This window comes from Apium graveolens, chromosome 5 (genome assembly GCF_009905375.1).
Source record: "Apium graveolens cultivar Ventura chromosome 5, ASM990537v1, whole genome shotgun sequence".
Taxonomy (NCBI): domain Eukaryota; kingdom Viridiplantae; phylum Streptophyta; class Magnoliopsida; order Apiales; family Apiaceae; genus Apium; species Apium graveolens.
In genome coordinates, this window is record NC_133651.1 from 284,847,509 (window position 1) to 284,872,990 (window position 25,482).

The 25,482-nt window shown below is 35.6% G+C and overlaps 1 non-coding gene across 1 annotated transcript; it reads right to left on the minus strand.

Moving 5' to 3' along the window:
• Positions 1–24,532: 24,532 nt before the first annotated feature.
• LOC141662596 (small nucleolar RNA R71) lies at positions 24,533–24,639 on the minus strand. Its single transcript, XR_012550702.1, has one exon. It is a non-coding gene; the product is annotated as a small nucleolar RNA R71 (small nucleolar RNA).
• Between the last annotated feature and the right edge of the window lie 843 nt (positions 24,640–25,482).

A 25,482-nucleotide genomic window follows, 5' to 3' on the forward strand; every position in this document is an offset into this window, starting at 1 on the left:
GGTTTTGAATACAATAAAGGAATCAATTCCGGGGTTCCTCAGCTAAAATTTTATGATTCAGCAATTATGATTTTAATGTTCTGCTCTAATGCAGATGTCGATTTTATATCAAAATGACTCTTTATTCGCTATAATGATCTTGCTGAGCATTTCTTTCTCTCATACTTGCCTATTTTTAAATTTAACCTCTAATAAGGATTAACTTGCGCTGTTTAGCCGCATAATTCGTGGAAGCAAAGAAGAAGCTTTTGAAAGGTGGTTGGTCCAGGGTTTGCGTACTAGTGTAAGTTTTATTGTATAAAGTTTTTATATTATATTATATTATAATTGTGTTATTTTATAGTTGGGCCTAGTATACTTCGTTTTAAAGTTATACTAGCGGGTTAGTATGGAATTGGAATTTGTTGAAAAGAGTTTTAAAAGAAAAAGAAAAAGAAAAATTAATTTGTCGAATTTGGATATCTTGTTTCTAGAACTGTAACCTTAAAAGGTCTTGGATTAGTTTGGGGTCATAAATGATAAATATCTTCCGCTGGCATTTATTTATTGATTAAACAGGTTAATTTGGATTGAGGTTTCATCGTGATGACCAAATCCTCTTACCCCGGATTTGGGGGCGTTACACTTGGCCCTTTGCATGGATGCAATTGTATGAACACAATTCAAAGTTCTTTCAGCCTCCTCATTGCCCTACGCAGCCAAAGTTTAATTGGCTGTAACGGGGTGAGTAAATGTCTCAGCATCGAGGGAATGGAATCTATAACAGCCCTATATTCTTGCTGATATAGTCTTTCTTTTTCTGCATCACTGACATTCATTGACACACTATCAATGGCTACCACCCTTATATCACAAGTACCTGATTTTCTTTCTTTATCTCTCTTTTCCTACATCAGAGGCTCCCCTTGACTCACACCACTCACACCCTCATCTTCACCTACTTAGGTGGGACTCCACTCACTCACTTTTTCCACACTTCCAGAAATAGTGTGCATAGATGAACTCTTAATCTTTCCTTTTTCTTGGTAGCAACCCAGCCTCTCACTCATTTCACTCCCTTCCCCCAATCCTAAAATGACTGAACAACTACTAAGTCATCTACACTTGTAATAGATTTTTAAATATCTAGTTGTGTAGTGACTTTCAACGGATGTGAAATATTCGTTGAAGGTGTAATTTTGACTGTCAACGGATAACTGTTGTGAAACATATCCGTTGAAGGACAATCACTTATCAACGGATGATGGATATCTATTAATGAAGAAGAAATAAGAGGAATAGAAGTTGAAACTTTTGTTGAGTATGTGGAGATTGATTTTAGATTTTAGATTTTATGTGATGATCCAACAAACCATCAATTAGATGATGATCACTTGTTTGAGTATTGGACTCCTCCATGAGTTTAAGAGATGAAAAATCAGGAATTGATACGGAAATCATGTCCACGTCCGGAGAAATGGTTGAAGAGTTTTTTATTTGGGGTGTATCGATTGTTAGAGAATTGGGTTGTGACTCCATATTTATTGGAGCCACATCAATCTGAATTTGATAAGGTGTAGATACCAAGTATTTGACTTGAGTTTGGAAAGTGTGTGTGCCCTGTGACTCCCCAATGGTTTTTGATTTCTTCTTTTTAATATAAGTTTAGGCTAGGTCTTTAGTGTCCCTTCCCATTTTGTTTTGTGCTCCTTGTTGGGAGCTCTTTTCAATAGTTATGTCCTTTTGGGAGGATGCAACTAGGGATGTGCTAATTTCCTTGTCAACAACTATAGTTTGTTAGGATACTACAGTGTGGCTAGCTTGGGTTACACTTTCCTTACCCTCCTTATTCTTGGGGCTTATTTGATTTTCACCCTTTCCCTCACCTTGTTCACCACCCTGTTCACTCCCCTCAAGTGTTGTGGTGGATTTTATAACTGGTGTCTTTTGAGAGACACTAGATGTGGTTTTCTTTTATTTAGATTTTGGAATTCTTTGTTTAGTGGCTTTGGTAAGAATCTGTTTGGTTACTATCACAGATTCCATAGCCACTATAGAAGGCAGAAAATTGGAGGATGGGAAGAGATAGGGATAGAAATATTTATCTCAATTACCTGGGGCGCCTCATTGTTTAGATTGTTCTTGATCAAATATGCAAGAACTCTTTTTCCTTGAACCCAACAATCAAGCTTGTTATTTGTGTTCTCAACAGAAAAATACTTTGAAACATGGTTTGCTAGCATCATAAGAAATCTAGCATAGTACACATTTCTAGGCCTTTTCTGAATATCTCCTAACTTGTACCCTATTTCTAGCATGTCATAGTTGCTAAAATCAAAATACCTATCAGACAAAAGCATGTAGAGCATGTTAAACAAAGCAGAAGTGATGGTAAAATTGCTAATTTACCAGAAAATACATTAATAAAAGCACCACACAGATAACTCCACTCTTTCTTAAGCCCTTTTCTCTTAATGCTACCTAAACTAGCAGTATCTAGAGAGTAATCAATGAAATTAAGCATACTAACCACATCAGTGTTAGTGTGTGGAGTATTTGTGTAATTTCAGGGAATTTGAAGCATGACTGAATAACATTAGAATTAACACAGTAATTATTACCTTTTAGAGTAAAGGTAAGAGTCATGTCCTTTGAATAAAAAACAGTAGTAGTCCAAATTTGTTCTACTACTTCCTAGTAGATAATTGGAGACTCGAGCATGGAATACTTGAGTTTGCAGTTGCTTATATAGTCCATCATTTTCTGGTAGTCCTCATGCGCAACACTCTTGTCAACCAGTGCCACAAAGTTGTTATTTTCATACACAAATCCTCACTGAGACATGATCTTCACAACTGGTGCCATTTTTGCTAAGTTTTGAAGTTACAAAGAGAAAAAGGGTTTGGAGATGAAAGAGAGTAAATTTGCATTGTAAATTTAGAGAAAGTTAAAAGTGAGATCTGAAAATGAAATTGGCTTTTATACTTTCCCAGAATAAGACAAACATACGATTAAAAATGAAAGTAAATACCTATAACGACTCGTATTTTTGTATTATAAAAAGTTTAATTATTAAATAAATAAATATATAAAATATGATGTGGTTCTGTGAGCAATGTGTTGTATTTAATATTAATCGTGTGTGACTCAGTGGTGTGCGAAAATTATTTGTATTATTAATTACTGAGTCGTATTATTTTATTTTTTTGCTTTTAACAGTGATTTCATGGAAGATTTATTTCCTTAAATATTGGAGTTATCTCTAAAATTATTTTTATGATTTTATAATTTCAATAATTATTTTTGGGAATTTATAAAATTTAGAAAACAATATTTCGTCAATTATTTATCCCTAAATGATTTTCTGATTGTATTTAAGAGTAAATTCAGTATTAAATTCAAGAATGTTTCAAGAATTATGAAACTCGTATTTTCTTCAGTTTGGAATGTTTTGAGAATTTTAAAATTATTTCTGAAATTTTTCGGATTAAATTGACTCGTACGTTTGTTCGTTAAATCATAAAATGCAGGTATGATGCACGATTCAAAAATGCTTAAAAAAAATATGAAAAAATTATTTTATTAGTTTTTAATTATTCCAATAATTTTAACATTTATTTGGTAATTTTTGGGTTTTATTTAACCGCGCGTTTATTCGTTAAATTGCGAATTGCGAAACAAATTTGGACTTGCAGTCGGTAATAAGGACACATGTTCGAATTATATACATCGATACATGGCAGTTGCAGAATAAATATAAACGGATACATGTTCATATATTTATCTCTCCCTCACTCAATCTCTCTGATCTCTCATCTTTCTCCCTCACATCTCTCACTCTCGATCTCCCTGCAGTCTCCCTCTCTCTCTATCGATTTTCTTGTTTCTCTCTTATAGTCTCTCCCACTTTTCTCTTTCTTTTTTCCCCTCTCTGTTTCCCTCTTGCTCGCGGTTGTGGTCCCTGTGATTCCTGGTGAGTTCCTGGCGCTGCTCTTGTGATTTTGCCGTCTAGTTGCTTCGATTTCTGTTTGACTGATATACACACGTATATACATGCGTGTATGTGTGTGAATCAGTTGAATGGTTGTGGTGTTAGTTGTGTTGCTTCTTTTGGCTGGTGCTGTGTTTTTGTTTCCAGCTACTATTTTATTTTCGGTTATTTTCCGGAATATAGTGTGTATTGATTCGGGGTTATTGGAATTATTTTTCTGCAGGAAATTAAATGATTAATTTTGTGAAATAAAATATTTGCGTCCGGGGAAATTAAAGTTGATCAGTGAAACTCGTATAAAAACCTAAATTAATCGGGCACCGACGAATTTTGCCACCGTCTGGAATGAGCCTCGGTGAGCCGGCGATGGACTATGATGATTTATTCTGAGTCCTACAAATATAAAAATATTATTTAGTTTGTAAAAATTACTTTTTGAATAGTAATTAGTTGGGTGTAGATATTTAAGCTAGTGGATGTTTCTATTTGTGGATTGTGTTGATTGTGATTGTGTGTCAATTTGGAAATCGACTGGTAGTCCGATAAATAGAGGAAACACTGCCCGATTTCCGAGAAATTAAATTCCGGAATACGGGAACGTATCCTGTAATTATCGAAAATATCAATCAAACATATATATTTATATATTTATAAAATTTATATGAAACCTACTTGCGTGTCGTGGTGAAATATTTTGCAAAGTATTTGAAAACCCTATTTTCTGAAATGATGGGTATACATATTTTTTGAAAATGACTATCAAACCGAGTTTTGAGTACGTGGACTCTAGTTGTTATGTGTATTATAATAGTACATATAATTACTAGTCAAGATTTGATATCATACGAGTATAATTGATAGCGAGGATATGTCAAGCATATTCGATTGTCCAAATTAGGGTATTTCGATTCTGTGGGTTCTAGTCGAAAGACCCAAGTTCTGAAGTCGGACTAAGGATAGCTTAGTATTCAGTCGATAAAGCTCAACAAGGCAAGTACCTCGGACCATATCTTTTATGGTTCAATAATATATGAATAACTGTTGATTTTAATTTCCTACTGGAACAGAACGTTTTAAGTTACGTATCCCCTGTATTTAGAAATGTTTTGTTTAAATTATGTTTTGGGGAAAAGTAACTTCTTAAAATTCCCATCTCTAAATTGTGAATGATATTGGAAAGATTTTAAAGCGTGATGTGATAAAATGATATTAAATGAGATTGGCATAAGTGATTTTGAAAACTGGATAAAACGCATCAGATATTGGATAAGGGTTGTAAGTGGCTAAGTCGGTTGTGCGCCCTATTTGAAACTCTTAGTCCAGCATAACTTATCAGAGACCTAGGTAGTCTCTGAGTTCTAGAACAGATAATTTGTGCGATAGCCTGATCAGCTGTCCTAGATAATGTTGTGTCATGGCCTGATCAGCCGTCACTAGATAAATGTCCAATATATATATATATGATTTTGGTTTTGTGGTTCCCGTGACAACACAGATGATTTGGTGATTCCTGTCATGAGACAGATGATTTAAAAATAGAAATAGCATGCAACAATTGAACTCTGGTATTTAAACAACACATGATTCTTGTTATGTTTTAAAGAGCATGCTAGTTTTGTTGATATCCAGTTTTCCTATTTTTCGTGGTTTCATACATGATCGATTTAATGATTTCTATTCCTGTAACTGTTTATCATAAAAATGATTTGCTTTGTTATTCATATATTGGTACTGCTAAGCAATTGATTGCTCACCTTTGTAAAATGTTATATATATATATATATATATATATATATATATATATATATCGTAGATGCCTAGGAGACCTTTCCATCTTAGCCAAGGAAGATTTCCAGCTCCTCCTCTATCAAGTTCTTATGAGGTAGTTATGTCAGACCTGTTGTAGGTCTGTTGAGTTGCTGTAATAGGACAGTTGTGTCAGACTTACTGAAATAATTTGGTGTTGTAATAATTGAGTAGCTTAAATCATACTTAAACCTGGAAAAGATCTTGGTAAGGGGGTCGTGTTTATGTAATATTATGAGTTTGGTTGTATTATATTGTGGTTTGTTGTTGTTCGTGACGTCAACTCCTGACCCTGGGGTTGAGGCCGTCACCATACCCAATGATAATTGCCAAAAAAACCGTTTAAAAAATAAAGTAAACTGTAGAAATTCTAAAATTATCCATTGACATATACATATAGACTGTTAGTATAAATCAACGGATAACACTCTAGAATTGATCGTTATAATTAATCAACAAATATCGACGATAGCATTATTCGTTGAAGGATAATGTATTCAGAAATATTTTTGACTATCAACGGATAATCCTTATCCGTTGAAAGAGCAATTTTGACTTGGACAAATTTTTACCTTTTAATGACTTGATCAAGAAAATCAAATTTATTTCTGGCTATATTACAAATTGTATAGACATCAGAAATAGTAAATTAAGAGTAGTTTAACATACCTAACTCACTTACCAACCGAGCAAAGGTTGATTCATAAAGTGGCTTGGTAAATATGTCTACAAGTTGCTCCTCACTTGGAACAAAATGTAGTTCCACATTACCATTCATACTTGATGTCAATGTGCTTTGTCCTTGAATGCTACACATGATTTTCACTAATGGCAATGGCACTTGTATTGTCACAGAAAACTGGAATCTTTTCCACATATAGACCATAATCAAACAATTGATTTCTCATCCATAAAATCTGTACACAGCAGCTACCAGCAACAATGTATTCAGCCTCAGCTTTAGAAGTAAAAACTGAGTGTTATTTCTTACTAAACCAGGACACCAACTTATTTCCTAGAAATTGACATGTTCCTGCAATACTTTTTTGTCAATTCTGCAACCTACACAATCTGCATCTAAATAGCCAATTAGATCAAAACTAGAATCTCTAGGGTACCAAATGCCAAGTTTTGGTGTCTCCTTGAGATATCTGAAAATTCTCTTACTAGCTACTAAATGAGATTCCCTAGGATCATCTTGGAATATAGCACAAAGACATGTAGCAAATATATATCTGGCCTACTAGTTGTTAAATATAAAAGTGAGCCTGCCATATATCTAAAGCTTAAAATATCCACAGACTTTTCAGTTGTGTTCAATTCAAGTTTAGTGGCAGTGACCATGGGAGTTTTTGTAGATGTGCAATCCATTAAATCAAACTTCTTTAAAAGATCATGAATGTATTTAGTTTAACTAATGAATATTTCATCACTAACTTGTTTAACTTGTAAACCAAGAAAGTAAGTTAGTTCCCCCATCATGCTCATTTTATTGTACTTTACATCAATTTGGCAAACTTTTTGCAATATTTATCATCTGTAGAGCCAAATATTATATCGTGTATATAAATATGAAAAAGTATACTAGAGCCATTTATATTTTTAAAGAAAAGAGTTTTGTCAATGATACCTCTAGTGAAGTGATAATCTAAAAGGAACTTTTGACAGAGTTTCATACCAGGCTCTAGGTGCTTGTTTCAATCCAGAAAGGCTTTTAATAGATAGTAAACATAGTCTGGAAAGTTGGGGTCTTCAAAACCTGGAGGTTGACTGACATAGACTTCCTCCTCCAATTCTCCATTCAGAAAGGCACTTTTTACATCCATTTGATAGACTTTGAAATTGGCATGGGCTGCATAGTCTAGAAAGATTCTGATAGCTTCAAGTCTTGCAACCGGAGTAAATGTCTCATCAAAATCTATATCCTCTTGCTGAGAGTACCCTTTTAGCAACCAATCTAGCTTTATTCCTTATGACTATTCCATTTTCATCAATTTTGTTTCTGAATACCCATTTAGTGTCAATAGAATTCTTGTTTTTAGGTTTGGGTACCAACTTCCATACTTTGTTCCTCTTAAATTGGTTTATCTCTTCTTGCATTGCTAAAACCCAATCTGGATCTATTAGATCCTCTTCTAACTTCTTCAGTTCTTCCTGTAATAAAAAGCTACTATATAGACATTCATCCTGAGTTTCTCTCCTTGTCTGCACTCTTGATGTTGCATCATCAATGATTACTTCAAATGGATGATCCTTAGTCCATTTTCTTTGAGGTGGAAGATTTGCTCTAGATGAAGTGGCCTCATTAGTGTCTTGATCTGTGACTGAGTGTTGACTAGTTGACACTCCTCTGAGTTGGTGGATCTTTGATTTCTAGATGGGGTGTAACATCCCCAAATCCGGGAATAGGATTGGGTGTCACCAAATAACTTTAAATAATATAAACCTGTATATTAAAACAAATATACAAATAACCCCTCAATTTCCGGATCGTTTACAGGTTATGGGATGAAACAAAAATCTAACCTTCTAAAATTTACATCAACTAATTACAATTTCATTACCTCTTACCAACTCCCTTTTCTTATTCATTCTAACATCTCCATCCTCTTGCAGCTGGGATCTCTCCAATTTTGCTGTCTATTAAGAGCTATTCCCTTTAATCTCATTCGAAACTGAAAGAAATAAGAATTCATAAAGCAAGAGTGAGCCAGAAATGCCCAGCAAGTAACATAACTGATTTTCAGGTACTAATATCAAAGGAAATTTTTGGACACAATCTTTAAAAAAATTATAAATATTTTTATTTATTTGAAGTAGTTGAGTAAATAAAACATTGGCCTTTATTAGCCTTCAATCATAAATCAAACGCAACGAGCAATTCACTGATTCATCTCCTAAATCTGGTCTTTGTCCGGTTTTGTAATCATAAAACCTTTCAAAAAGGAATGTCGTTAATGACGATCAACAATAAATTAGACTGGACACTAGAACCAACGTTCTCTCTCATACCATGCTGATCAGTCAGGATATAGTGCAGATCTATACCTACCTATATAGACCCATTCGCGTAGCCAGGCACTATGGCCCAATAAATAGGGGTCCAGCTATTACTTGACCCATCCCATTTGGGCCTCATAAACAAAGGGTCCAGCCATCTCTGGCCCTGTTAGGTCACACAACACTGTAGAAGGGGGTTGAATATAATGTTTATATATTCAAATCGATTTAACACAAGTATGTAACAAAGATCAAGTATATTCAATAAACTCTGTTACAATATGAATTGTTGTTCTCTCTCAATGATGAACAAATATCACTAAGAGCTGCTAGGTTACAATGTATAATCTTCTCAATAATGATAACACATCTAATATAAACCCTAAGCTGTGTTTATATAGTACACAGTTACAAGATATATTCTAATTGATATGGAATACAATTCTGTCTCCTAAAATATATCAATCAGATATCTTCTACAAGTCTTCCAGTCCTCTAACTCTTTCCATGCATATCTTCTATTGTTTTAGTCTCGATCTTCTCCTGTAAATCAGCTTCATTCCTTAACTGAAAGTTTTCCCGCACTTAAGTACTGATATGTATCTTCTGATGACTTAAGTTCTGATATTAAGTTCTGACTTCAGTAAGTCCTGATTTCAGTAAGTCCAGATATGTCCTATTGTTAAGTTCTGAAAACTAAACACAAATCATATTAGACATGACATCTCAAATATATCTAACAATCTCCCCCAACTTGTAAATTATGCAAAATATACAAGTTAATAGATTTGATGATGTTAAAAACATTTAAGTATAAATGCAAATAAGAGTTTAACTAGATAACTAACTACAACTTACAGTCCTTGTATGTTTTAGCAATCTCACTGAGTCAATCTGAATCCAAAATTATTCTTGATAAAGTTTGATATCAGCTTTTCTTCTTTATTTCTCAAGACTTGAGCTATTGTAGTCTAGACTTGCTTCATCTCTTCATTCTGACTTCCAATCTGGTAGATTACAGTCCTTAAAGTTGAGATAAGGTTTCTTTCTAAACCATCATCCAGTCTTATTACCCTTGGATGAGAAGAATCTTTATTGTAGCATAGACATTTCTCTAACTTCAAGTTTAGCAGAATCCTTCTTCAATGGAATTTTACTTCCATCATCTTCAACTATGTTTGGAATGAATTCTGTAACCCTTGAACCATAAATTCTTGCTTTATCTCTTATGGTCTTCAATATGAAATTTGACCATCTCCTGGTAATATCAGACTTTATCTCTAAAAGATAATGAAAGAATTAAAGTTCTTTCAAAGATTTGTTTAGCATATCTGATTCTGACATCTGATATGTCCTTCCATCTTCGAGAAATAGAATCAGATTTTCTTTGACATTATGTTTTTCATGAGCATCCAGTACCACTTGAACATACATAACCTTATCAAGGTGTTTTTGTGTAACATCTTCAAGAGGTCTGTCAATCAATAGAAATGGATCTCTAGTAGAAACTTCAACTCCTGTCTTGATCTTAGCTTCATCAGACCTAGTCCAGCCCTATCTCTTGGTTCTCTAGCATTTAACCCAATAGTCATGAAATCAGACAACAATTGGCTTTTCTTTGGATATGATGGTTTGACATTTTTCCATAGAAGTTTGTTTTTATCAGTTACTTTCATTTTATCTAAATCAACTTGAGCTATGTCAGTGGTTGATGTCTTGTTGACCTTGTTAGAACTTGATATTTCTTCTGTAGCTTGTTGTTCTTCATTCTGAATAACTTGAGCTTTGTCAGAGGTTGTCTTGGATTCTTCAGTAATCTTCCTTCTTTTCAGAGTTTGAACATCTTCAACAAGAGTATCATCATGAACTTGAACCAGTTTGCACACAGGTTTTATCCGGATTTGAGAAATTCTCATCTCATGTGGCTTTATTGGTTTATCAACTTTTCTCTTTCCTTTATATTTGGGATCAATCTCAATCTGTGATCTTGTTTTGGGCTTTGATGCCTCAGTATTTGATTTCTCCTTGATCACAATGCCTTTTTCCTTAGGCCTTGGAGGTTTCTTTGCAATAGAAGCTTTTGGCTTTAGATTTATCTCTTCAGCTTTAAATCTAGCTTCTTCCTCCTTGAGATTTTCTAAATCCATTCCAGGATTATGCTTCAGAAATAATCTTCTAACAATCTCTTCATCAAGTGTCTGAATCTTGGGACACTTGTAGTAGACAGTAGTCTGCTTTCCCTTAAGCTTCAGAGTTTGCAGCAACTTCTGAGAGTCTTGACTTCCACCTTGAATCAGAACATCAGGCTTTGTCATCAGACTTTGCTCATCAGAACTTGATATCAGATTTTGATTATCAGCACTTGCTATCAGATTTTTAGTTTGAGCAGCTTCAGAACTTGTCTTATTTTGAATAGAAGATTCGCTTGCATCAGTAATTAGTTTCCTAGAAGAAACCTTGTTGCTTTGACCTTGACCTTGACCCTTGCTAGGGTTTCCTTGTCCATCTTCATTATTATCCCTTTTCTTCAGTATCTGAGTATTAGAGCATTTGGACTTAAATATCTTCTCCCCCTTTTTCGCATCATTAGGTAGTAGAAGAGAGAGAAGAAGTTCAACTGAAGATTGGATTTCATTAAGTTGAGCTTGTTGAGAGGCTTGATTCTGCAGGACCTCAGTAATTTGGGCATGTTGCTTCTCTTGTACCTTCTCAATAGCTTCAACCTTTTCATGTATAGGTCTGATAAGTCTTGACTTGTCTAACTTGAGAGTCATATCTAGCTTTTCAGCTGACTCAAGAAGTTTATCAACCTTGGCATGAGTTTGAGAGTGTAGACCTTGAAAATTTTAGTAGATAGAGCTGTGACTTTGAGTTGTGTCTTGAAATCAGAATTTGTGAGCAACTCATCAGCTTTTCCAATATGGTCTGTCAGTACTTTGGAGCTTGGAATGAAATCAGTTTCATTCCACTTCTTGGTCCACTCACACCTCTGTGAGTGTCTACCCAAGGAATAGGAGCAGCTTGCTCAAAAAACTTCTCAATAAGTGCCTCCTTTCCTAGAATGGGAGCTAGAGTATCAACAGAAACATTGTCTTCAGAACTTGAAGAAGACTCATTATCTTCTGACAGTACTATTGTGTGTGGAGCTGTTGGAGATTCTGCAGTAGCATCATCTAAATTCTGATCATCAGAATTTATCTCCAAAATTGGTGTAGATGGTATCTCAACATTTAAGATTAAAGAGTTGACTGTAGATGGCTGAGCTGCTGTTGGAGCTTCCAGATAAAGAACAATAGGAATATTCAGATTATGGATATCTATGTCAGAACTTGTGTCTTGTTCTTTAGCACTATCTGTAGCTTTGATTGGAGAGACAGGAGGTGTGAGCACTGTATCTGGAATAGTGTCTTGAGCTTGAGTTGGGGATGGCAAAGCTTCAATTATAACAGGTTCTGATGAGATCAGAGATTCCTGATCCCCTTCCTCAGCTTCTTATGTATTTTCAGACTGAGGTTGAGCCATGTGCCTTCCTGCTCTTTGTTTCTTTGATATCCGTGATAGAGAAGGAGTTGCCTTAGCAGCATCAGAACTTACAGTTCTCCTTCTCTTCAAAGTATCAGAACCTTCAGCTTCAGTATTTATCTGAAAAGTTTCCTTTTCAGCTGCTATTTCTTTCTGAAAATTGACATTTTCAGCTTCAACAGTCACAGGTTCTGATGCATGAACCTGTACTTGCTCCTCTTCATTATCGGAGTCATCCCTGAGAATCATCCTTCTTCTCCTTGGTGGAGATTTAGGAACAGACTTTGCTCTCTTTGGCCTGGAAGATGAAGGTCTGATAGTAGGTGATGATGGTTGTTGTTGTGAGGATTGTGATGGTTGGAAGTATGTTCAGATGGTAGGTTGAGTTGGTTGAGGTTGAGAGGTGGTTGGTTGTGTAGTGGCTGGAGGTGCTGATGGAGGTTGGGATGGTTGGACATCAGGATATATGGAGGTATAGGTGTTTGGGTCAAAGTTTACCAAAAACTATTTGACTGATTGTGGAATTTGGAGGGGTCTTAGAACATTTTTCTTATTATCAGTTGATAATAAGTCAGTAAAAGCTCTTTTAGCAAGTTTAAATGGTGAAATCAACTCACTTGCTAATTGGGGTGCATCAGAGCAACATAAACTGTAAATAAGTTGACAGAATCTAGCAAAATAAACTGTATTCCTATCTTCTATCATCCTATCACCTATGAATCCTAGTACAACATTAGCATAATCAAACTGAGATTGAGTAATTAGAGCATACCCAAATTGCTAACTAAGGATTGGAATAGCATCAAAGTTTAAGTACTTGTTGGCAAAGGCTCTTGTGATGCAGTTAAAGAAGAAACTCCAGTCCCTCCTGATATGGGGTCTCTTTAGTTGTCCAAGCTTTGCCAAAGTCTTTTCATAGCCCATATTGGCCATCATCTGTTGAAGAGCAGGCTCATTAACTGTTGAACTGTAAACACGGTTTTCTGGTAGATGGTGTGCTTGTCGAACTGTGGCCAACGTCACCACATATGCATCCTCCCCTGTTGTAAATGTTGGGAACCACGAACTTAGGGTGTTACTACGTTTTACGATTAAGATTACGAAAAGAGGATTACCTTGTTAATGGTTGATTCCACACTCTTCTATTGTATTCCCAAATTCCCTTGAGCGAAGTGTGGCCTCCGTCTTCTCAAGTTATCCTCTCTTCTTGCTCCTTGGTGGCTACAATATGTTTTCACAAAATTGCCAAACAAGAAGAGAATAAGAATATATATAGGCTACAATAAGGACCATGGATAATTAGGTTGGGCCTTCTAATTACATCTTGAGCCTAGCCCAATGTAATTAAATATTAATTCAATCCACTAAAGAATTAATATTTGCACTACCTTTCCTAATACCGTAATTTAATTAATTCGGTTCCAATATTATTTGCTTATTAAATTCCCCATGTTTAAAATATCATATGTCCATTAATTAAATAAATTACTGATAATTTATTTAATTAATATCTTTTATCCTTGATCATCCACTCAACCTTTATTTAATTATGCCAGAATAAATTCCACCTGCAGGGTTTCACATAATTAAATATTTTTGAGCTTTCAAGGGGACATCATTAACCCGAATATTATCAGGACATGGATTCCTTCAATAAATAATATCCACCATGTATATAATTCCATCACCCAAAATATAATGATATAATTCAAAAGAATTATTTCATATATAAATCAAAGCATGTAAATAATATACACGTGTCAATTACTATTTCCGGATTAAGAACCTAAGCATTAATAATAACATAGAATCTTAGTTCTCCTTCTTAATCAGTATTAAGGGAACAATTCTAAATTTGATCATGTTCAATATACACAAAGTATACTAGTATTATTTATTAGTCAATATAAACTAATATAAATAATACTACAGCCATACCAGTGGATTGTCCAACACCACCTGTGCTGTGAACCTTATTATATTATATAACCGTATTTAACAATCTAATATTCTGTATCCCATTTGATACTAGATTGTTCACAATATATAATATTAGACAACATGTAAACATTCAAATGATTCTCAAATAAACTGGCCAGAAATAAATGTACATACTTCAAATAAATATTTTCAGTATACACTAACAATCTCCCACTTATACTCAAAATATTCTATGTGTACATCAGTATTTATTTAATCCACTATTACATAAAAATCTATGTGTCCATCCATCTGACTCCTATCGCTTCCACATGCTTGTCAAAAACGTTGGTTGGCAAGCTCTTTGTGAAAGGATCTGCTCGATAGTCTTCTGATGATATGTGAGCCACAACTATATCCCCTCGCTTTACGATTCCTCGTATGAGATGATACTTACGTTCAATATGTTTAGCTACTTTGTGGTCTCACGGTTCCTTTGAATTTGCCATAGCACCAGTGTTATCATAATACACCGTCAAGCTCCTAGGCAAATTAGGTACCACATCTAAGTCCAAAAGGAAGTTCCTGAACCATACAGCCTCTTTGGCAGCCTCAGAGGCCGCCACGTACTCGGCCTCCATGGTGGAGTCTGTAATGCATTTCTGCTTTACACTCTTCCATATAACGGCTCCACCTCCCAAAGTAAAAACATATCCCGAGGTTTATTTCCTCTTATCCCTATCTGATTGGAAATCTGAATCAGTATATCCCAAAGGAAATAGATCTGAGGCCTTGTAAATTAACATATACTCCTTAGTCCTTCTCAGGTACTTGAGTATAGTTTTTACTGCACTCCAATGTTCACGACCTGGGTTTGACTGATATCTACTAACCATGCCTACAGCAAAGCAGATGTCAGGCCTCGTACATAAAATAGCATACATTAAGCTTCCACATGTTGAAGCATAAGGAACTGCTTTCATGCTCTCTATATCCTTAGGTGTCGAAGGACATTGCTTCTTAGATAGAGCAACTCCATGCTTAAAAGGTAAAAAACCTTTCTTGGAGTTCTGCATGTTAAAACGAGCTAATACTTCATCAATGTAGGGCTCTTGAGATAAAGCCAACATCCTTTTCTTGCGATCCCTTATAACTTTGATCCCAAGGATGTATGCCGCTTCACCTAAGTCCTTCATGTCAAATTGTTTGAACAACCATGCCTTTACTGATGACAACATCTCAACATTGTTTCCAATGAGTAAAATATCATCTATATATAGTACTAGAAAAACCACTGCATTACCTTCACTTCTCTTATACACGCACGATTCGCTTGGACTTTGATCAAATCCATTTGACTGGACTGCCTGATCAAAACGAATATTCCAGTCTCTAGAAGCTTGTTTAAGTCCATAAATAGACCTCTTAAGCTTATATACCAGATGCTCCTGGCCTTCCTTAATGAATCCTTTTGGTTGCTGCATATAGATGGTTTCTTCAAGACTTCCTTTAAGAAAAGCTGTCTTGACATCCATTTGCCAAAACTCATAATCGAGATGAGCTGCTATAGATAAAAGAATACGGATTGACTTAAGCATGACTACCGTTGAAAAGGTTTCCTCATAATCGATACCTTCTTTCTAAGTATACCCTTTCGCAACAAGTCTTGCTTTCCAGGCTTTCACCTTTTTATCTAATCCCCTCTTTTTCTTGTAGATCCACTTACATCCAATAGGTTTTATACCTTTGGGTGGTTCCACGAGCTCCCAGACCTGATTAGAATACATTGATTCTATCTCAGATTCCATCGCCTTTTGCCAAAGATCTGCATCTTTGTCCTGTATTGCCTCTTCGTATGTACGGGGATCATCATCATGTTCACCAGGGACCAAATCTGAAGACTCTCCCAAAAACATGAATCTATCAGGCTGTTGAACAAACCTCCCACTATGACGAGGCACTGGTGCGGTATTAGTGACAGGTTGTACATTATGTTGTGGTTGTTCTACTTGTACTACAACTTCATCGGTATTATTTGTCCCTCCCACTAGTTTCTCTAAAACGACACTACTCATGGGTTTGTGATTCATTATATAGTCCTCCTCCAAGAATCTGACATTGGTGCTAACAATGACATCCCGATTCTTCGGACTATAAAATAAATATCCTTTCGTTCCCATGGGGTAGCCTACAAACAACCTTACTTCTGTACGAGATTCTAACTTAGTCGCGTTCTTGTTCAGCACATGTGTTGGACAACCCCATATTCGAATATGTCTTAGACTCAGTTTATCCCCGGTCCACAATTCTAAGGGGATTTTAGGAACCGACTTAGAAGGTACTAAGTTCAGAAGATAAGCTGTTGTCTCTAAGGCATGTCCCCAAAATGACTTGGGTAAATCCGAATAACTCATCATCGATCTAACACTCTCTAAAAGAGCCCGGTTCCTTCTCTCTGCTACACCGTTCTGCTGGGGTGTACCTGGTACAGTTAACTGGGATTCTATCCCATTTTCTGATAAATATTCCCTAAATTCTCCAAGCAAGTATTCGCCACACTGATCGTAGTGACTTGATACTTTTATTAAGTCGCTTCTCCGTTTTAGCTTTGTACTCTTCGAACTTATCAAACCACTCAGACTTACGGTGCAACAAATAAACGTACCCATATCTAGAATAATCATCAATTAAAGTGACGAAATATTCATAACCACCTCTTGCTTGGATATTCATGGGTCCACATAAATCAGAGTGAACCAATTCTAACAGTTGTTTGGCTCTATTCCCTTTTGCCTTGAAAGGCCTATTAGTCATTTTACCTTCCAAGCAGGATTCACAAACTGGAAATGGCTCCACTGCCAATGAGCTTAAAGGCCCGTCTACTACCAGTCTTTGAATCCTCCTCAAGTTAATATGACCTAATCTCAAGTGCCAAAGATATGTTTGGTTCAAACTAGAAGGTTCCTTTCTTTTAGTAGAGTTAGAAGATGTGTTGTTCAATTCCCTAAATTGTAGTTGCAGTGCAGGTTGACTAGGATTAATTATATACAAATTGTCTTGCAATGTACCAGAACATATAATTCGTTTATTCATCATAATAGAAACATTACGATCCAAACAAACATTATAACCATCCAAAGCAAGTTTAGAAACCGAAATTAAATTCCTTCTAAAAGAAGGTACATAAAGACAATTGTTCAAAACCAAAATCCTATCAGAACCAAAAGATAAATGAATAACTCCTACTGCAACTACTGCTACTTTCGTAGCATCTCCCATGAACACGTATATCTCACCATCTCTAAGCATTCTGGATAGTTGGAACCCCTGCATAGAATTACAAACATGATCAGTGGCTCCTGTATCTACACACCAAGTGCTCGTAGATATAGCCGCTATAAATGTTTCTGTAACTAGAGAAAGAGACATACCAGTATTGTTTGTCTTCTTAGGAAGAGGACAATCATGTTTCCAGTGACCTGACTGTTTGCATCTGAAGCACTTTCCCTTAGGCTTTTTCACACCACCCTGAACTCCCACTGCATTCACAGTTTTCTGTGTCTGAGCCTTTTTCTTCTTCTTAATACCTTTCGGCTTAGAGGAAGAACCTTTCTCAGCCACATTCACTTGAACACTCTGCCGAAATAATCCTTCAGCTTCCTGAAGTTCTGTCAGCAGTTCCGCGACACTATACTGCCTCTTGTTCATGTTGTAATTCAAGCGAAACTGCTCAAAACTCTTGGACAAGCTCATAAGGATAATGTCAATCTGGGTTTCCCCGTCAAGTTCAGCACCAAGGATCTCTATCTCATTCAGATGCGACATCATCTTGAGAACATGATCCCTTACAGGTGTGCCTTCAGCCGTCTGAGTGTTCATTAAAGCCTTCATGGCTACTTGCCTAGCAGCCCTATTCTGATCTCCAAAAAGTTCCTTGAGATTAAAGAGCATATCCGAAGCAGTGGCCAGAGACTGATGCTGATGTTGTAAAACACCCGACATTGCTGCCAGAATGTAACATCGCGACATCTCATCAGCCTTAATCCACCGTTTATAATACTCTTTCTCATCTTCAGGAGCATCAGCAGCAGGTTGTTCAGGCTTGGGTTCATAAGTGCAAAACTTGTACTCCTCAGCAGTCAACACAATGTCCAAATTTCGTTTCCATTCAATATAGTTAGGTCCGGTAAGTTTGTTATCCTTAAGTATGGTGAATAGTGGATTAAAGCCCATTTTATCCTGAGAATCATGCATAAAAACATCACATAAATAAGGGTGCATTAATTATTAAGTTCTAAATTATTAAAATTTAATGCACTAACATCTAAACACCATAACCTTCTGGTACGCCACGATGTGTGACATGTATACCACCTAATTTTGTTTAAATGTTACTTCGGTCCTATTACTAAACAATATGCCACGTTGGGGTGGACTATATTATTTTTCATAGCTAAGTGTATACCATCATCAAATCTTAAATTATTCGAAATCTATGGAACTTGGTACGCCACGATGGGTGGTGTGTATACCTTCCAATATTCATAATTTTGCCTTGAATAGAATACTTCAATTCAATATTCATCAATGGTTTGATTTCTAGGTAGTGGAGGAGTCACATCGGTCTCGCTTGAAACCCACAGCCTTACAAGTTCGATGAACCCGTTTTTGACAAAATCGCCCCAAATCAGAAATAAAGAAAATCCGTATTTATTCCTTTCAAAATTTATTAATTTAAAAAGTTTGTTCTAGTAATTTCTATAACATTCTAGACACCAAAAATTACATGCCACGATGGGTGACATATATATAATTTATATTCGTCTTTATGTTAAATTATCTACAACCAATAATGGAGACCATGGGATTTAATTTCATATTAATTCCCTCTCCCACTTAGAATTTTTTTTTATTAAAATTGAGGAATTTTAAAATTAAATGGGGCCCTATGTTGTTATAATTATGTCTAATCATGCATTCAAAATACACACATAATTTTAGCAACATATAACATTTTATTAAAGCAATAAATAAATTTTATGTCCATGTCGTCCTAATTAAGTTAAACATGCAATTTTAAAAGAATTACACACATAATTAGCGACACACATAATCAATAAATTAAAGCAATAATTAAATTTAATGGAAAAAATTAAAATAAATTTTCCACTATTATGGCCCTTGAAAAAAAATCCAGCTCTCAAAAAAAATCTGCCCCAAACGCGCCCTGACGCCCCCAGCAGCCCCAGCAGTCCCAGCTGCCGCAGCGGCCGCAGCGCGCGCGCGCCTGTTGCTTTTCTGTGAGTTTTGTTTTGATTTTGTTCGATCCAAACATCAACAGCAGCCCCTTGTAATCGCACAGCGGAACAAAAAACTACCGGAATTGATTTCCGATCGCACATAACTATTACAAAATACCCGGAACAATTACAAAAAAAATAGATCTAATACAAAACTAATTTTGCAAAATCTATTCTAACACGATCAACCCTCGTGTAAATTAAAACCACGATTAAACCACGTGGAAACCAAAACAAAAATTAACCACGATTAAACTACGTGGGATCCAAACACATAATTAAAATATACAAGGCCATAATAGTGGATTAACAACCTGCATCAAAACCAATACAAGCAAAACACTATATACACGCATATATAATTACGACATGGACATTATATCATAAAATGTAGAACCCATTACCAGGCTCTTGATACCAATTGTTGGGAACCACGGACTTAGGGTGTTACTACGTTTTACGATAAAGATTACGAAAAGAGGATTACCTTGTTAATGGTTGATTCCACGCTCTTCTATTGTATTCCCAAATTCCCTTGAGAGAAGTGTGACCTCCGTCTTCTCAAGTTATCCTCTCTTCTTGCTCCTTGGTGGCTACAATATGTTTTCACACAATTGCCAAGTAAGAAGAGAATAAGAATATATATAGGCTACAATATGGACCATGGATAATTAGGTTGGGCCTTCTATTACATCTTGAGCCTAGCCCAATGTAATTAAATATTAATTCAATCCACTAAAGAATTAATATTTGCACTACCTTTCCTAATACCGTAATTTAATTAATTCGGTTCCAATATTATTTGCTTATTAAATTCCCCATGTTTAAAATATCATATGTCCATTAATTAAATAAATTACTGATAATTTATTTAATTAATTTCTTTTATCCTTGATCATCCACTCACCCTTTATTTAATTATGCCAGAATAAATTCCACCTGCAGGGTTTCACATAATTAAATCTTTTTGAGCTTTCAAGGGGACATCATTAACCCGAATATTATCAGGACATGGATTCCTTCAATAAATAATATCCACCATGTATATAATTCCATCACCCAAAATATAATGATATAATTCAAAAGAATTATTTCATATATAAATCAAAGCATGTAAATAATATACACGTGTCAATTACTATTTCCGGATTAAGAACCTAAGCATTAATAATAACATAGAATCTTAGTTCTCCTTCTTAATCAGTATTAAGGGAACAATTCTAAATTTGATCCTGTTCAATATACACAAAGTATACTAGTATTATTTATTAGTCAATATAAACTAATCTAAATAATACTACAGCCATACCAGTGGATTGTCCAACACCACATGTGTTGTGAACCTTATTATATTATATAACCGTATTTAACAATCTAATATTCTGTATCCCATTTGATACTAGATTGTTCACAATATATAATATTAGACAACATGTAAACATTCAAATGATTCTCAAATAAACTGGCCAGAAATAAATGTACATACTTCAAATAAATATTTTCAGTATACACTAACAGTAAATATGATGCTTGGGGACCCATTAGCACCACCATCATCATAAACTCCTGACCTCCAGAACTCCAGCACCTGAGTCCCTGAGATTGCTTCAGGTTGGGTCAAAGCATACCCAATCTCACTTTCAGATAGAAAATCTTGGATGAAGTGAAGTTCTGATGGTGCTTCATCCTTGCTCAGAATAGCCAAGTAGTTTTTAGGAACAAACTTAGCTCCATTGAAAATGATGTCTTTGGGAGCCATTTTTGTAAAAAATAAGTGAGAAAATAGAGTGTACACAAGGTGTTTGATAAAAGGCCTGTAAGAGAATAGCTTCAGAGAATATTAGAGAGAGAGAGAAATAAGCAGTAATTAATATGCACATGCAGTGTTTCAAAACAAACACATTTCCCACTAACCAAATGATTATGACGGTTTTTATCTCACTTAAATATATTCTGATAAAATATGATCGTTCAGTATTACCACAAATAAGTCAAGTAAATAAATAATGCCACATAAGCATAAGAGTTTCCATCAGGATTTAATATAAGAGCTTGACTATTATCAGATTTTAACGGTCATCAGAATATGGCTTTTGTACTCAAAAAGTGAATGTCTGTTTCTGTGATTCTTCATACAAATACTGACTTGTTTCTTCAGAGTTTAAGCATCAGAACTTTCATCAGAACTTGTCCTCAGAATTTATGCAAATGACACTTAACTGTTTATCTAAAACAACTTAATCACCACAGTAATTTTCATTATTCATATGGAGTGAGAGTGTGTGCATTTAGAAAAATATCATATAAAGATTAAAGTCTGATAAACTTCAGGGCATCTTAGAAATAAGGCATAACTAAGAAAAGTGCTTAAAATCTGTTATTAATTATGAAGTCTACTATAGAACACATTTATGCAAGAATCCACCTCAACTGTTTGTGCTCATTTTATGCATCTTTTAACATTCTTTTTACAGTGGCTTCTCAGTGTAAGTGAGTCACAACTGCTATCAGAATTTATGCTATTATCAGAGTATTTTTCCAGTAATCAGAGAATGTGAAAATTCACCAAGAAAAATCAGTATTTAATGTATTGAAATTTATAGACTTTATAGAATCACATCAGGTAACAATCAGTATTTAATGTATTGAAATTTAAGCACAAAGTACATAAAGATAAGAGAATCTGTAAACACTGATCATAAAATTTGATGTAAGAGAACAAAAACTAAGTAGATTTTGAGAAAGAACCTGAAACCATTCCAAGTTCATTTACCAGTCTTGTAAAGGTTGCTTCACATAGTGGTTTGGTGAAGATATCTGTTAGTTGTTGATCTGTTGGAACAAAATGCAATTCCATTGTACCTTCCATTACATGTTCCCTTATGAAATGGTACCTAATGCTGATGTGCATTGTCATTGAGTATTGAACTAGATTACCTGTCATAGCAATAGCACTTTGATTATCACAGTAAATAGGAATTTTAGAAAATTCTAACTCATAGTCCAGTAACTGATTCTTCATCCAAAGAATCTGTGCACAACAGCTTCCTGCAGCAAAATATTCTGCTTCTGCAGTTGATAAGTGGATTTTATATCCACTTGGAATGCTTTATTACAAGCTTAAATTGGTGTTTTGAACTCAAGTTGTTGGTATTTTGATGTTTTTGTGTTATTGCATTTCAGGTATCAGTTGTAGAGAATCTCGTTAGCTTCCCGTGGGCAGTTGAATCTCCTAATTCTGACGAGTAGAACTCAAGTTATGGCCAAAACAAAATTCATCAAAATTTTTCCAGATAGGCTGCAGGCGCCCGCCTGCTGGTGGAGGCGCCCGCCTACTGGTGGAGGCGCCCGCCTATTGGTGGAGGCGACCGCGTGCTGATGCACGGCTGACTTTGCTGATTTCGCTGAAAAAGCCTTTTTTGAGTGGAATTTGACGATTTTAAGGGTCCAGGTCCAATATGGGCTTATATATACTTAAAAAAAGGTTTTCATCATCCGGGAAGATTGGGAGATCAAGGAGAAGACCTAGAAGCACAAAATAACTCCGAAAGAGAAGATCTTGTTTTCAACTTGTGATTCTATAAATTAGTTGTAACTTTGGATGCTCGTTTTCGTTCTTGTTGAACATAGATCTCGTTTATTCATACTTTAATTATTATTCAGTTTATTAAGACCTTGTTTATACCATGCTTTCATTGGAACTCATGGTGACGATGAGTTCGATTATGAGCTAATCGTTATCATGGGGTTCTAACGGATTTACTTATGGATTTGAATAATTAATTTGTTTTGATATCTTGGTGTGTGGTGATTGTATGATATCCTAATATTGGTTATGCTTATTCGTCTTATGTGCATAGCTAACATATAAGATAGTTTGTTAATCTCTTTTGAAGCGACAATGAATCTTGAGATTTAGAACTTGCCATGCTAGCATAGGTTCATGTATTGTATGCATGATTAGTGGGTAACTCTAACCGTTTTACTTGCCCTATGTAATCATTATGGATAACTTGTGCTTAAATCGTTATGTTGTCAAATTCTATAGACATATAGGGTCTCAATATAATTGGTGCCTATTCAGCTTCTATCTCTTTTGTGGATGTCTAGTAGAATGGTACTCGTGCAACGAAAGTTGGCATTTATCAGTTTCGTGTTATCTGATTAGTGTCATCACCATCACATGCTAAGGTTAAGAACAATGACTTTGAATGAAGTATTTAATGAAGTTAGGATCCCATGTTTGTCATATATATTAATTTAACCATTCTTGTTCTCTTAGTTATAATTGTTAGTTTAATTCTTAGTTTAATCAAAACCCAAATTGTTATTTGTCTTAGCAATGAGTGATAACCATATATTGTTGCATAGGTGCATAAGTTGAACTTAACTTAAACCAGTCTCTGTGGGAACGAATCTGATTTATATCTTATACTACTTGTGAACATGTATACTTGCGTGAATATTAGCGCGTGTTTTTGCCCTAACAAGTTTTTGGCGCCGCTGCCGGGGACTCGGTGTTAATTTTTAGTTTATATGCTTGTCATCATTGGTCGTTAAAGTTCACTGACTCGGATTCTTTTACTTTCACGGTTTATTTGTATGTGTTTCAGGTACTCATTACAATGGGAGATCCAGCAACACGAACGAAAGTCTTGATGGATTTTCTCAACCCAAGATCAATGACATTCAATCTAGCATTGTTAGTCCAGCTATCACAGCTAATACCTTTAAGATCAAGCCTGGCATAATTCAATGGGTGCAGAATTCAATCCAGTTTGGGGGTTCTTCAATGAAAGATCCCAATATGCATATTAGGGATTTCATGGAGATTCGCGACACCTTCAAGTTCAATGGTGTTTCTGAAGATGCTATTAAGCTGAGACTTTTCCCATTCTCTCTAAGGGACAAGGCTAAGAGCTGGTTACACTCTCTACCAGCTAGTTCGATTACTACTTGGGAAGATCTTGCTCAGAAGTTTATTACTAAATTTTTCCCTATGGCGAAGACAGCTGCAGTCAGGAATGCTATTACTCAATTTGCGCAGCAAATGGGAGAATCTTTGTGTGAAGCTTGGGAGCACTACAAGGAGATGCTTAGGAAGTGTCCTCGTCATGGAATGCCTTATTGGATGATCATCAATTGTTTTTACAATGGGTTGGGAGCACATTCCAGACCCATGCTTGATGCAGCAGCAGGCGGAGCATTATGGGCAAAGAGTTATAAGGAAGCTTATGATCTAATTAAACTGATGGCTGTTAATGAATATCAGTATCCAACTCAGAGATGTCCATAGGGAAAGGTAGCAGGAGTTCTTGAAGTGGATACAGCTACGGCTATCACTGCTCAACTAAAGGCGTTGTCTATGAAGATCGATTCTCTGGCTAACTATGGTGTTAAGCAGATAATTAGTGTTTGTGAGCTGTGTACAGGTCCGCATGTGACGGAGTAATGTGCTATATCTAGGGAATCATCTCAGTTTGTGAGCAACTTTCAGAGATCGCAGCAACCAGTTCTAGACACTTATCATCGTGACAACAGGAATCATCCTAACTTCAGCTGGATCAACAATCAGAATACGATGCAACAGCCATTCCAGCAGTTTGGAAATAAGCTATTCAACCCTCCTAGTTTTCAGCAAAAAATTACACCAAAACAACAAACTCATAGTGCATTTCTATCTTCGAATGAAAAATCTGAATTGGAGGAGTTGCGGCTTATGTGCAAAAACTAGGCTCTTATATGCCAAAGCCAGTTTATTTCTATCAAGACTCTGGAGAACCAAATAGGGCAAATTACTAATGCCTTATTGAATCGACCATCAGGAATGCTTCCTAGTGATACAGAAACAAATCCAGGCAAGAGGGAAGTTGAAGAAAAGGTGAACGCCATCAGCTTATGGTTTGGAAAGGTCGCAATCCCCCAAATTCAGTAGGACGAAGAGTCTGAAAAATCTCAAGTTTC